This window comes from Marmota marmota, unplaced genomic scaffold, assembly GCF_001458135.2.
Source record: "Marmota marmota marmota unplaced genomic scaffold, marMar, whole genome shotgun sequence".
Classification (NCBI taxonomy): Eukaryota; Metazoa; Chordata; class Mammalia; order Rodentia; family Sciuridae; genus Marmota; species Marmota marmota.
This window is the reverse complement of record NW_026000016.1, coordinates 34,773,446-34,788,014: the sequence shown is the minus strand read 5'-3', so window position 1 is coordinate 34,788,014 and position 14,569 is coordinate 34,773,446. Positions and strand designations below refer to the sequence as shown.

The window sequence follows — 14,569 nt, the reverse complement described above, 5'->3', positions numbered from 1 at the left end:
AATTAAGTGTGGCCAAAAATAGTTGTTGTTGGGTGTATGGGAAAGAGGATCTCTGTTTGAGTTTTGTGACTGTCCAGCAGGGTGGGTGTCCACTTGGCTCCCTGACCTCTGTCTTGGACCACACCTCTGCTCTTCTCAATTTCCATATCAGCTCTGTTCAGTCCTTTTATGCTTATCTTAGACTTTTACGTAAAATTTCCTCTTTCCAGTGACATTTTTTGTTCTTTGCAGAGGATACCAGGATCTGCCGGGTCAAATTTTTTCCCCTTAGTTTTTCCAAATGTTTCCATTTGTTAGCTAAATATTTTTTTTAAGCAATTATCAGGTGCTGTTGGGGCATTCACAAATTATAAAACAGTCACCCTAACCTGACCAAGGGAACAAAACACCATGCCATTAAACAACAATTCAAGGTAGCCATGGGACCAAATGCCAAATATATATATTGGGCAGGAAATGTTTCAGGGATTTAATGGGGAGAGAGATTATACTAGGGCTGGAGTCCACACTGAAGGCCTCATAGAAAAATGGCCCTTCAGCCTAGATAGTAAGAGAGTGGAGGCAGGGAGGCTCCAAGACACCTTTAGGCAACATATCCTCTCTAGAGTTTCACAAGTGAAGAACAGTAAAAATAATGTCTAGCAATTAAAAGCAACTTATAATTTACAACTTCTTTCACACACACCATATATACTATTGGATTTGACTTGTGTCTGAGACAGATCACAGAGACTTCCGAACATCAGTTACAATCTAGAACATGCAGCAAATGTACAGTGGGCACCTACCTCCAATAAGCAATTTTGCATATCTAGTCTCATTTAACTCAAGGAATAATCTCGTGAGATAGATGTTGTTATCACCATTTTACACGTGAGTAAATTAATGGCAAGGAACTTCTCAAGATCGCATCATTAATAATAATGGTAATAATAATAATAGCAATTACACACAGTAATTACTATGTGCCAGACACTTTTTAAGTATGCTTAAAACAACCAGACGAAGTAAGAACAATTGTTATCCCCTTTTTTAGATGGGAAAAAAACTAAGTATAAAGACATTTAAAAATTTGCCTAATGTGTATAACTAACGCTTGTCAGAGACCAGACTCATGAATAATTTAGGCTGCCTGGTTTCAGAGCCCAGCCTCTGAAGCCCCAACTCTAGAGCAAAGCTGCCAATAGAAATATAATGTGAGCAACCCACATAGTTTTAAATGTTCTAGTAGCCACATTAAAAAGTAAAAACAAACAGGTAAATTTTGTTTTAATGTTACATTTTATTTAGCCAACATCCCCAAATATTATCATTTCGACTTGTAAGGAATACAATTATTAGTGATATATTTTATATTCTTTTTTATGTGAAATCATCTAAATCCAGTGTATATTTTTAAACTAGCAGCACATTTTAATTCAAATACTAAATCTGCATCAGAAATACTTGCACTGTATTTATATTTCACATAATATTTAGTTGAAAAAATAGATTCACATGCCCAATTTATTCCCAACATACTTAACAGTTTTCTAAAAACTGAGTTGAGTACCAAAAATAATTTTCTTCTCTTTTAATATTTGCATCCATACTGTGAAAACTATTTATTTTAGAAATGTCTTTGAAGTAAAACCCCATCAGTTTCAAAATTGTGTCTCTTAAGGAATTCATTAATTTTTGTGTCAACTCAGTAATTTATTTTTATTGTTATTTTGTTAAAATCCTGTGAATTAAACCCAGGGCCCCATGCATACTAGGGAAGTACTTTAACACTGAGTTACATTCCCAGCCCTTTTTAAAATTTTTAATTTTAAGACAGGGTCTAACTTAGTTGCCCAGGCTGACCTTAAACTTGCATTTCTCCTGCTACAGCCTCTTGAGTAGTTGAGATCATGGGCAGGCACCACTGCACTTGGCCAACTCAGTATTATTAACATTGTCTTTAGCTGGGCATAGTAGTGCACTCCTGCAATACTAGCAATTCAGGAGGCTGAGGCAGGAAGATCATAAGTTTGAGGTGGGCCTGGGCAACTTAGGGAGCTCTTGTCTCATAATAAGAATAAAAAGGGATAGGGATATAGTTCAATGGTAGAGCACCCTAGGTTCAATCCCCATTACCACAAAAAACAAAACAAACAAACAAAAAAACACCCATTGAATTCAAAGGGTACTACAAAATTGAAAAGCAACCATAAATTCACCAATATTATAAGGTGTTCTAAATTTTTCAAATCTTTGATACTAATTTGCGTAACATTTTTATTACAATGAAAATCTGCATATTAATTCATGTTAGGTGAATGTGTAAGGTTGCTATTGATTATATTATAAAAAATTTCAATTTCAACATAAAGTCTTGTACCTGTCAAGCTAGGTCACAGATAAACTTTTCTTTGCCTTGGAGCTTCAAATTTAGTTCATTCATATGCAGTGTCATGATATCAGTGAGAAAACATAAATCACACTGCTGTCTCCGATTATTAATTATTTGGTTAAGTCTTCCTTTTGTTTCAAGATAATCTTAAGTAAAAATTAACGATATAATAGTTTTTTAAAAAAATCCTTCACTACTCAACTAATGAGCATTGGTAAAGAGCACAAGGTCATTGGATTCATTTTCTTCTATTTCTTTCTACAACGAGATGATTCATAACATTTTCACACATATAAAACAATTTTAACAATATTCATGAAACTGTTTAGAAAGATGAACACATTTAAATATCTTTAAGATGTATCACTTAAAAGAGGCAAATCAATAGACAAAAGATCAGCTTCTTGCTTTAAAAATACAATAAATCCAGATTTTTTATTTAACATAGCTAGAGAACTCTTGATTATGACGGGAGCTATGTTTTTCTTATTTGGCTGAAAATTTTGTTTGGCATGTGTGAAAGACGAAAATATTTATATCATTGAATTCAATCTTTAGGCTGCAACACAACAAAAAAATTTTTTTAAGTTTGAAAGTCCTTTGAGACAAGACATATTCAAAGTATTAATTGGGTGGTGTCTCTTATATCTCATGACTCCTCTAAAGTTGAAGAAAATCCTTGCAATCTTTCAAAATTTGAATCAGTTGAAGTTTGATATTGTTAGAAATACAAAAAAATTTGACATTGTTAGAAATTGTTTTATATTGTTAGAAATACAAAAAATTTTTTATTCAATGAACAATTATTTGTTTGCATAATTGAAGAGTTTTTAGGGCTTTTTTTCCCCCTCCAGCTTTATTAAAGTATGATTGACAATTAAAAATTACGTGTCAAGTAAAAAAATACTTTAAAAATTTCAGATGTTCTATATGAGTTATTGATAAACATTGTGAAATGATTACCAAATAAAGCTAATTAACACACCAGCACTTCACTTAGTGATCCTTATTTTGTGTATGTGGTGAGAACACTTAAGTTCCACTGTTAGGAAACTTCTAGTGTACATCATTATGAACTATAGTCACCATGCTATACATTAGATCTCCAGAATTTAATCATCTTATAAGTGAAAATCTGTGCCCTTTGACCAACATCTTCCCATTTCCCTAGTAACCACCATTCTACTCTGTTTCATTATGAGTTCAACTTCTTTAGATTTTACGTATAATTGAGATAATGCAGTATTCGTCTTTGTATATCTGGTTTATTTCACTTAGTATAATGTCCTCCAAGTTTATCCATGTTGTAGCAAATGGCAGAATTTCCTTATTTAAGGTTGGATATAGAAAATTACATATATAAAATATACATGATTTATGTATAATTTTGAAAATTAAATATTTTATATATACTTAAATATTTAAATATATAAAATTATATATTTTATATACATATAATTTTCTTTATTCACTCATCTACCAATAGGCATTTAGGCTATTTTAATATCTTGCTTCTGTGAATAATGTTGCAATGAACAGAGTCCAGACATCTCTTCAAGATAGTGATTTCATTTCCTTTGGATATATACCCAGAAGTGGGATTGCTGGACCATATGGTAGTTTTTCTACTTTTAATTTTTTGAGAAACCTCCAAACTGTTTTCCATATTGGCTGTACCAAGCTTTCACTATTTGTAAAATATCTTACAAGCTTTTTCTCATACTTTTTCCAACACAATTTCCATAACTAAAATAGTAATTTCTTTGACTACCTCTCCATCTAAAAATGGTTCTCTTTTTGTACAAGAATCCAAGTCATCTTATAATTGGCCAACATTATAAGCTCAGACCCTGCTAAAAATTGTTTAAAATATTTGTTGGACATCTAATACTAATTTCAGGCAACTAATATTGATTCTGTTTTAGCTGTTAGGAAGAAACATTAAATTCACTGTGTTTGTTGGAAATGTCTCCTGCTGTTGTCTACTTTATCTTTAAAAGATTTTTATAAAACAGCTTCTTCTTCATTTTGCTTTGCTGCAGCAAATTGCAACTGCCATCTGTCTAAGTCTGTTTTCTGCTGCTATAACAGAATACCACAGACTAGGTAATTTATAAAGAAAAGAAATTTATTTCTCACAGTTTTGAAGACTGAGAAGGCTAAAAGCATGACGCTGGCATCTGTTAGGGGCCCTCACATTGTGTCATAACTTAGCAGAAAGCATCACAAGGTGAAGAAGCCCACAAGCAAGCAGAGAAAAGTTGGGAATAAGAGAGCAGCAGCATTGTCAGCTTACATAATCCTTACCTGTGTCTACTTTTGGAAGGCAGAATAGAAAATGATGATTGGAGTTTGTATGGTATGTGATCAATGAGTTTGCATGGTCAGGACTTGCAACACCCGATTGCTCCTGATTCTTCTTACTGACCAAAATGAAGAAGAAGAAGAAGAAGGAGGAGGAGGAGGAGGAGGAGGAGGAGAGAGAGCAAGCTAAGAGAGAGAGAGAGAGAGAGAATGCTTACTTTTATATAAAGGCACTCCCAGGATAATTAACCCACTCCTGTGATAATGTTAAGAGTCCCATCTCCCACTATGACAGTAGCAATTAAATTTTAACATGATTGTGTAGGGGACATTCAAATCATAGCAGCATTCATTGTGTAATTTGTGACTTGTTCTCTTTCAGTGTCTTGTCTCCACTGTTCCTATCTTACTACTTCATAGTTTCTGTACCTCTACTCAATTTTGTAGTAGTAGAATTTCATTTAAGTATTAAATTTTTTCCATACTTATTTTTAAAGCTAGAATATAATTTATTATATCATTTAAAATTAAAATAAGTATTTCCAAGTTTCGACTTTCGTAGATATCACTATAACTTGCCTTGTCTGCATAAAATATTCAAATAAACAATGTTAAGTTGATGTATAAAAAAATCATTCAATCAATCTACTAATGTCAACTAGAAGTTTGCTTTTGTGTATACTAGAAATTATGCATGTACCCAACACATGCATTACAATATAGCAATATTTTCTACAATGTTTAATGGAAAAATGACTTACAGTATTGCATGTGCTAAATCAAAATTAAGATTAATTACATTTAGTTAAAATTTAAAATTCCGTTCTTCAACCACACATTTCACATGGTCATCAGTCACATTTTGTTAGTGGCTACAGTATGGAACAACATAGTCCTAGACTGTCTATAGCAGAATCACAGCTGTGATTCAGGCCTAATTCTAAGTCCAACATGCCTTCCTCAATGCCTCATTGCTTCTCAAGGAAGGAGCTCTCTCTGGCTACAGGGAGACATTCTTGTGGCCTCCCAAGTTCAAGGTCTATAAATGGGGGTTCAGAGCCAACATAAGTAACAAAGCAGAACTCCAGGCAAGTAAGAGGCAGAGAGGACAGGCATGGGTGTACTTAGTAGCAAAAGGATGCAAATGAAGCATAAACCAACTCTGGAGGTTGTGATTCAGAGACAGAAAGAGATCTTGGTTTAAATAGAAGAAAAATAAAGCTGGGAATAGCACAAAGCTCTAAAGATAGGAAGCTTGGAGAAGCCACGGGCCAAACTGATACACTTAATAGTGGAGAGGTATGGTCTGTCTACCTCTGTGGCCGCCTTATGTAGGGGCTTCTGAGGGTATCAATCTCTCTAAAGATGTTTGACAGATGTGATTCTTCTGGTTGAGAAAGCTCACTATGCTGTCAGTGAACTGCAGGATAAGTTGTATAAGAAAAAGATCGAAGCTTCAAGGTCAATTGTGAGATGTCTGTTGTTCAAAATGAAGTATGGGGACAAGAGGACAAAGGGAAAGGATAAAAACTGGAGATGCCACTCCACCCTTTTATTCCCATGAGTTTCTCTACTTATTATGTAATTTATACCTTCCAGTAGTGGGTTCCTCTACATGGTCCACCTCTTCTCCTTTATTATCTTTCCCGTTTTGTTCCCCCAAAGCTGCCTTCTACTTTTCTACACCACAAGATGTACAGTTCCCTGCATTTTACAGAACTTTCCCTTGTCTTCCTGGGCTATCTTTTTTTTTTTTTTTTTAGTACTGGAAATTGAACCTAGGGGCTCTCAATCACTGAGCCACATCTCCAGTCCTTTTTTATATTTAATTAGAAATACAGGATCACTGAATTGCTTAGGGCCTTGCTATGTTGCTGAGGCTGGTTTTGAACTCATGATCCTCTTCCCCCAGCCTCCTGACTGGGATTACAGGCCTGTACCACCGCACCCAGCCTGCACTATAACCTTTAGGTACAGTCCATTCATAAAATCACTCTAATATTGAAAAAAATTCAGAATGCACTTTCTATCTCAATTTTTATCCTATGTGAGGTTTTTGGGATTTCTCAAAATTATGAGTTTATCATTTTCATCAAGTTTAGAAAATGTTTTGCCATTATTTCTTCTGCTCTCCCCACCCTTCTTTTGGATTTTAATTACACTAAAAATGGGTGTCACTGAGAACCTGTTAATTTGTTTTTTCCAGTCTTCCTCCTCTTCATAATATGGCTAGTGTCTGTTGCTATATTTTCAAATCCACTGATCTTTTCTTTTTCATTGTTCAAGCTGCTGTTAAGTTTACTCAGTGAATTTTTCATTTCAGATATTGTACTTCTCAATTCTAGATATGCCATTTTTATAGTTTCTTATTTATTTATTCTTCATTACTTGTATATTTTCCTTTACATTGAGCATATTTATAATAGCATTATTATAATTCTTGCCACTTCATTGCATAATTGCTATTATGTGGGGGGTCTGTTTCTATTGATGGATTTTTTTTAAGTGCTGCTGGGGATCAAATCCAGGGCAGGGTCTCTTCTGAATGCCACAAGGGTTCATCAGGTCTCTCCATGCAGCCTGATTAGAACTTGAGTGCTTCCCAATCCTGCGGAGCTCAGAAAATGGTTTAGCTTGCAGTTTCCTCAGAGTTTTCTTTGCCCATTCTTATGGATATGTACCTGATGAAGCTCACTGATCTTAGTATTTAGCCTAAGATTCATGGAGACTCAGATTTTTGGAGCTCTGTCTCTGAATACCTCCTTTTTGGGGGACCCTGCCTCACAAATTTCAGCTACCTCAGTTTCCCAAACTCTGATATTTTCCTTCTCAACTTAGCAAGACTGTTGTTGTCTACTTGGATTCCCTTCCTTATGGTCTGGAAAGTGCCTCCAGGCAGAGAGCCAGGAATATTGTAGGGATCACTTCATTTGCTTCTCTTCTTTCAGGGATCACAATCCTGCACTGTGTGTTGTCCAATGAAAACAATGGTTTGGTACATTTTACCCAATTTCCTAGTTGTTTACTGGTGAGAGGGCAAATCTTGTTCCAGTCAATGTTCATGTCTGGAAGTGGAAGTTTCTTCATAGCTTTTTGTACTGCTAAATTTGTTCTTGCTCAAGTCGATACAAATATTTCTCTGGACAAGTCAAACTGTCTTCACTTTTAAATTTTCTTGACTGCAGACACTCACAGGCAATTACTTCATCATCTGTGCTTCTTTCTCCCCAGGAATCTAAGGAATTGCATTTCCCATGTTTTTCTTTCAGCAACACATCTGTTCCACTAGCTTTTTCTCTGCTGATGCTACTTCAGTGTCACTTTTTCTGTGAAGGGTGTCCTCTAGGGAAGTGCTTGAGGATCTCTCTCTTCCACTACCCAGCTCTTCTGGGGAAAATCCCTACTCTGGTGCATGAAAGCTGGCAGTCTGTCCACCGGCTGGATCAAATGCAGGCTGCAAGGGACTTTCTCCACACTGGTTTCCCTTTTCGTGAAAGCCCAAATTTCAGCTCAAGCTCACCATTTCTAAAAATAGAGATTGTACCTTCTTCACTCTATATACTTATTTAAGTAAATTACTTCCTATATGGAAGCTATGTAGAGAATAATATAATACAAACCTACCCATCTAAGATCCGGCTAAACAAGATATAAAGCATTGCAGATATAGTTGAAATCCTCTAGATATCTCTTTTATTTGTATTCCCCTTTCTACCCTTCTTTTAGGAAGTAGCCAGTTTCCTGAATTCAGTGCTTTAAATGTTCATTTAGTCTGTGTATGTGTGCATGTGCGTGCGCACGAGCACATGGTGTGTATGTGTGTGTGTGTGTGTGTGTGTGTGTAAGAACATGGGTATATAAATTTTTGTGTGTATATTTTTTAACAAATATTTATATTCTCCATATATCCCTAAACAATGAATAGCATTTTACATGTTTTTAGCTCCATTCATGTATCCATCCCAGGTTATAACTTATCTGAGCTGCTGTGTCTGGACACAGAAGAGAAAACAAAGAGACATTCAGTAGAGCTCTATTGAGCAGGGGCTACAGGTTCTCCAGGAGAATGGTTACCTTAGGGGGAAAGGAGCCAGTGTAACTGTGTGTCCTAATATACAGGCTTGGTTATCTTAGTAGAAGGGCAATTCTAGCTACAGCAGGGGTTTGTCGCATAGTTTTGTTTCCTGAACTCATGGCAGAATTCTGGGGAGAACAAAAGGGCTACAGGGAAGAACTTTCAACTATCTCTGGTAATTACTGCCACAACCACCATCACTAAATCTCTCTCACATGCTCATTGGGAGTGAGGCACTGTGATAAGTGCTTATAAGAATTCTTTCTGATTCCCCCAAACAATCCTCAAAGTAAGCATTCTTGTCCCTGTTTTATAGATGGAGAAACAGGCTACAAACACCTTAACCATATCTTCCTCCTGAAGTTTTAATGAACACTTTTATTTGGAGTGTCCAGAGACATGTTAAGCCCAACGTGTCCAAAATTTCTTTCTGCTTGTAGCCTCTCTCCTCTTCATTCTTTCCATTAACAGCTGTGAGAGTAAGCCTCTTAGATCCAGGTCTAATCAGTTACAACCCTGACCCAAAGTCTTCAATAGCTCCCTTCTGCCCAAAAGAATTGAGTACAAGGTTCTCATGTTGGCATACAAACCTTTTATCTAGGCCCCCAACCTGTGCTCCTAACTTTATTGCCTACTATTCTTCCATACCCCAGCCAAATGAGACAATTTGCAGTTCTCCAAATAATCATGTATACTTCTGTCTCAGTGACCTTGCTCATGCTCTTCCCCTATGTGGCTGTTCTCTCACTTTCTTCTGGAAATTCTGGAAACCTCACATAGTCTTTGCTTGAAACAGGGAGGAAGTACTTAGTTGGTAGGAAGATAGATGTTTGCTTCCTCTGTAAAGATATCATGAAAAGATTTGTTATAGTTTTGTGTGGAAGGTGATTAGGAATTAACAATACAAGGTAGGTAAGTGATAGAGAGGGCGTGTAAGAGTGTGTGTGTGTGTGTGTGTGTGCGCACATACAGTGTAGCCAAAATGGTCACTCAGCCATATTTGTGAGTAGTGAGGGCCACCTTGTTCCTGGTCTTTGGCTCACAGCTACAGGAGATACAAGGAACTATTCTAGGCTCTGGGGTTCTTTTCCTGTGTAGTCCTACTGACTCCTTGGCACTAGAGAAAACCCTGAAGCACATGATGTGCTGCACATCTTTTGCTCATTTGTTTCTGCCTTATTTTTTTTTTCCCTTGAAGAGGAAAAAGAAGCTTGTATTGTTTGTATAATTTCCTTTTTTGCTCAACATAGTCTTCTTCTTTCCCCAAATTAATATACAACATGTCATCACCTCTTTTTAAAAATAAAGATCCAGCTTCAACAACCTAAAACAAAACAAAACAAAACTCTACTAACTCAACTTATTTAACCTTGGATTCATCTTTGCTTCCCTTTTCCTTCCTTCCTTGGACATTCCTCTCACAAAAGAAAACTGGCTCCATTTCTGGACTTTAGTTAAGGGTTCCAAATTCATTTGATCACCCAGTTAAATTCTTGGCATCACCTGCAATTCTTCCCTTTGACATGCCACCCCTGCCCCCAGCCCACCGACTCTATTTTTAATCAAACAGTTCTAGCTTTTCTTTGTTAAGAACTCATCACATCTATTCCCAAGGTCAATTCTAGTTTAAAGATTTGTGTTAGTCAACTTTTCTTTGCTGTGACAAAAATACCTGATAAGGGTAACCTAGAGGAGAAAACGTTCATTTTGGCTGATGGTTTCAGAGGTGTAGTCCATGGTGGGTTGACTCTATTTCTTTGGGCCCAAGGTGATGAAATCACATTTTGTGCTGTTACCATCAGGGCAGGCAGGGTCTGTTTGTGCTACAGCTCTTTTAGTGCCACAACAGGCAACACCTTCTGGGGTTACCATTCAGTCGCAGACCACAAGTGATTCCTTCTCAGATTCTTGTCTCATGAACTCTAATGAAATTCACAGACAATGAAGGGCAAGTGAGAAAGGGTAAGATTTATTCAAGCAAGAAGAAAAGAAACAGAGCTCTCATGGAATGAGAGGGATCTCCATAGAGGGTTGTCTTTCGAGTGTACTAGTCTAGGGGCTTATATGGCCACTGGGTAGGAGGCATTGTTCAATATTTATGTTGATAATGTATCAAAAAATGTTAAATCTATTGGACCAACAGTTTTGGAATGTTGCCTAACTTTTATGACAATTAGGTATCTGGAAGATGACCTGTTTATTGGTTGGGACTGCAACATTCTAATTGGTTGGTCCCTTTAAGTGAGTGATCAAATGCTGTTGAGTTCAACATTATCGGTTCATCTTGCCTTCCCCTTTTCTTGCCTCTCTGAGTCAAAGGGAGGTTGCCAGGGAAGTAGGTGGTACTTCCCATATACTTAGAGAAGCCTCTTTGGGGCTCACTACCCTAACTGTCTGCCTATGTCTTATTATCTGACTACCTTACCTATTCAATGAGACAGAATGTCATAGAAGAAGGGCATGGTAGAGGAGTGCTTCTCACCTCATGGCAGCCAGGAAGCAGAGAGAAAAGGAGTAAAAGGCCCCAGGGAAGATGAACCCTTCCAGGGAACACCCCCAGTGACCATTTCCTTTAGCTATGCCCTGCCTCTCTACAGTTACCACCCAGTTAGTCTATTCAAACTAGATAGACTGCTTAGGTTACAGTGCTCATAATCTAATTATTTCACTTCTAAATATTCTTGCATTAACATAGGAACTTTTGGAGGACACCTCATGTCCAAACTGTAACACACTCATCACCAAGGAATGAGGAATAGGGTAGGATTAGGAGAATTTTTAAAAATATACTTTTTGCTTCTACTACCAAAGATCCTTCTCCTTCTTCTTTGTACCAGGGATTGAACCCAGAGCCCCTTAACCACTGAGCCACACCTATACCCCCTTTTAAAAAAAAATTTTTTTTTTTGAGACAGGTTTTCGCTAAGTTTCTTAGTTCCTCATTAAGTTGCTGAGGCTGGCTTTGAACCTTCCATCCTCCTATGCCACTGGGATTAGAGGCATGCACCACTGATTACAGGCTTATCATAAGATTCTTACGTTGCTTGAAGAGATAGGGATGTAAAGCATGAAAAAGCTTTCTGTGTGCTACTGAACTCATTGCTTAGCACCATTCAGGTCCTTGCCACCTGGATACTTGTAATCATCTTCAACCAATCCCCCACTTCCCCCACCCAACATCTCCCATTCAAACATTCCTCATCATCTCTCCACTGACCTCTGGACTAGGTCCAAACTTGTTGACACTCCATATCTGATATTACCTTGTACTCTGCTGCTTCTTCATATATGGATATCTTGGGAGTTTTTTCACCCCCTCTTACTCTCATTCTACACACTCTGCCCGGAAGAATCATTGCATTCTTAGAATTGCATTACTATCTACATCCTGATGATGACCAACTCTCTCCTTCCAGTTCAGATCTCTTTCCTGCCAGATTGCACTATCCAACTGCCCACTGCATGTCTCCCAAACTTAAAAGTGTTCACTTTCTGTCTCACCGGTCACTCAATCCAGATGCCTGGGAGTTATCCTTCCCTCCTCTCTGTCCCTCACCCCACACTCACCCAATAAACACCAAGTCACTTTATCCACAGCATCTCCTGAGTCTGATCCCTGCATCTCACCTTGTCGCTCACAACTAAAACACTCAGGATCACTCCAGGAGAACTGGGCTGCACAAAATAACGACACAAGAAACAGAGATATCTTTTTCTTTGGGGTCCTGTGAACTTAAGGGTCCGCAGAAAGAGAGTGAGCACGTGCTGAACCCTTTTATTGAGGTGAAGTCATTCAAATGAGGCAAGGGGTCAGGTTTCAGGGAGTTGAGTCTAGCTTAGTGATGTCTGCTGTCAGCAGGTTGACTGACATCTAGGAAGGCCACACCCAAAAGCACAGCAAGAGAAGGGACACACAAAGGACGTTTCTATGGAACATTGTATCCCAAACAGGGCAAAGGGGTAGGATTACAAAGGAATAGGTGAATGTAGCCCAATCCATCGCCTACATCTGAAGACGCATCCTCAAACTTCTGGACCGCAGCAATGTCTAGGTCACTACGAGAAGTAGTGACAGTCAAAAGCCTCTCTACTCCAGGGCAGGAGACGTGAATCATTCAGAGTAGCTCCCTACAATGCCTCATTAGTCTTCTTCTGTCCTACTGGTCTCCCTTCTGTAATCAGTTCATCCTCCCCACTGCCAACAGTGTCATATTTCTAGACTGCAAATTTGATCGTGCCACTCTCTTACTTAAAACCCTTAAGTATATCCCCACTGACTTGAGGATAAAGTCTAAAAGCTGCCCACACAGCCCTTTCCACTCTGCCCTTTCTTCAGACTTACCTTCTGCCCACTGCAGAAAGTCCAGACCAGCTCCTTTTAGCTTCCCGATGTGCCCCCTTCTCTCAGGGTCCTGAAGTATTCTGTCCACACTGCTTGAATGATTTACCCTTTCTTTGTTCTTCCAACAAACTCCTTCTGCTTCTTCAATTCTCAAATCTAGAGAGGTTCTCTCTAGAAGACTCTCTTGCTTCCCACCCAGGAGATACAGATTCCTCATTCATCCTCCTTCAGTCTTTAGTATTTAGTATGCTCTCTATGGTGTTTTTTTTTTTTTTTTTGCTTGCGTCCCCCTACAGACTCTCTAAGAGAGGAAACAGTATTTTTTTTTCTTTCCATAGTTAGATCCTAGACCAAAACATAGCCAATAATAGGCACTGAATGTTTGCTGAGTACGTACATGAATGTATCTTTTCCGGTTCTCTGTCCCATCACTCTCTCCAGGAACTTCCTTTTGAATCAACACATCTTATAACCTCCCCTCTATGTATCAGTACTTTCCATTTCCATGGCTTCATGTTGTTTCTCTCCTCCACAGATGGATAGTGACGCCACACATTGAGACAAAAGGAACAGGAAGGGGTGGACATAATAAGTTGAACTTGTTGAGTTTAAGAGTTGTGCAGTAAATAGTGGGCTAGTGCTCTTTCCTTTACCTCTTTCCTTTTCCTCTACTTTTGTCATTATGCCTGGTCCTCCAGGTCCAGCTTAAATCCCATCTCCTCCTTCTCAGTACAAACACCACCTGGGAGCGTGCTCTGAATGTATTGTTTGGCCTGAATGAGCGGTTATCTTTTCCTGAACGTGTGTCTCATCACTTCCTCTGGAGCTCATGGTCCCTTAGTGTGGAGACCACAATGTTTACCTATGGCCCTTGCTCATAATGGGCCTTTAATAAATATGTGTTGTCATTTTGTTATGTGCATAGTGTGACCAACCATTTTGCTTGTCCAGAATGAAGGGGGCTCCTGGGATATGGGACTTTCAGTGGTAGAACTGGGCAAATCCCTAGCAAACAGGACAATTTGATCACCCTATGGATTCACCCAAGCCACTTTAGCTGTCCATGCATACTATCCCATAGTGTTTTTCTCTGGTGCATTCCCCTACTTTGTTCCCATAGTTGGGCTTTAATAGATGTGAGCCTTCAACACTGATGGTGAGCTTTAGCTCATTCACTGCTATACTCCAAGCACTTGAAAGGGCAAGAAACATTATAGGGAGTTAATAAAAAAATCTTTTTGAATGAATGAAAACATTAAGTCTCTCTGTCTTTTGATAGTCTCATTTTCTTCGTAACTCTGTAGTTCTACACACACACACACACACAAAATTCTAGATAGGAACAATGACCTTTGGTAATAATAGTCCAATCCATTCTAATTTCATTTTTTGTAAATGCCTTTGTACAGAATTAATAAAGAAAACCTTGAATTTCTATTGGTTTTTTTAAATGAAACAATGAAGATCCCCAAAG

The 14,569-nt window shown here is 38.0% G+C and overlaps 1 long non-coding RNA gene and 1 other non-coding gene across 2 annotated transcripts in view; one reads left to right on the top strand and one right to left on the bottom strand.

Moving 5' to 3' along the window:
• The window catches only part of LOC125618487, a 30,351-nt gene extending 16,457 nt beyond the window's left edge, over positions 1 to 13,894 (bottom strand). The window contains exon 1 of the long non-coding RNA XR_007349788.1: positions 13,096 to 13,894. This is a non-coding gene — a long non-coding RNA (uncharacterized LOC125618487). The remainder of the gene's footprint in view (positions 1 to 13,095) is intronic.
• LOC125618591 lies at positions 4,659 to 4,789 on the top strand. The gene has a single exon (XR_007349929.1). It is a non-coding gene; the product is annotated as a U8 small nucleolar RNA (small nucleolar RNA).
• Positions 13,895 to 14,569: the final 675 nt, after the last annotated feature.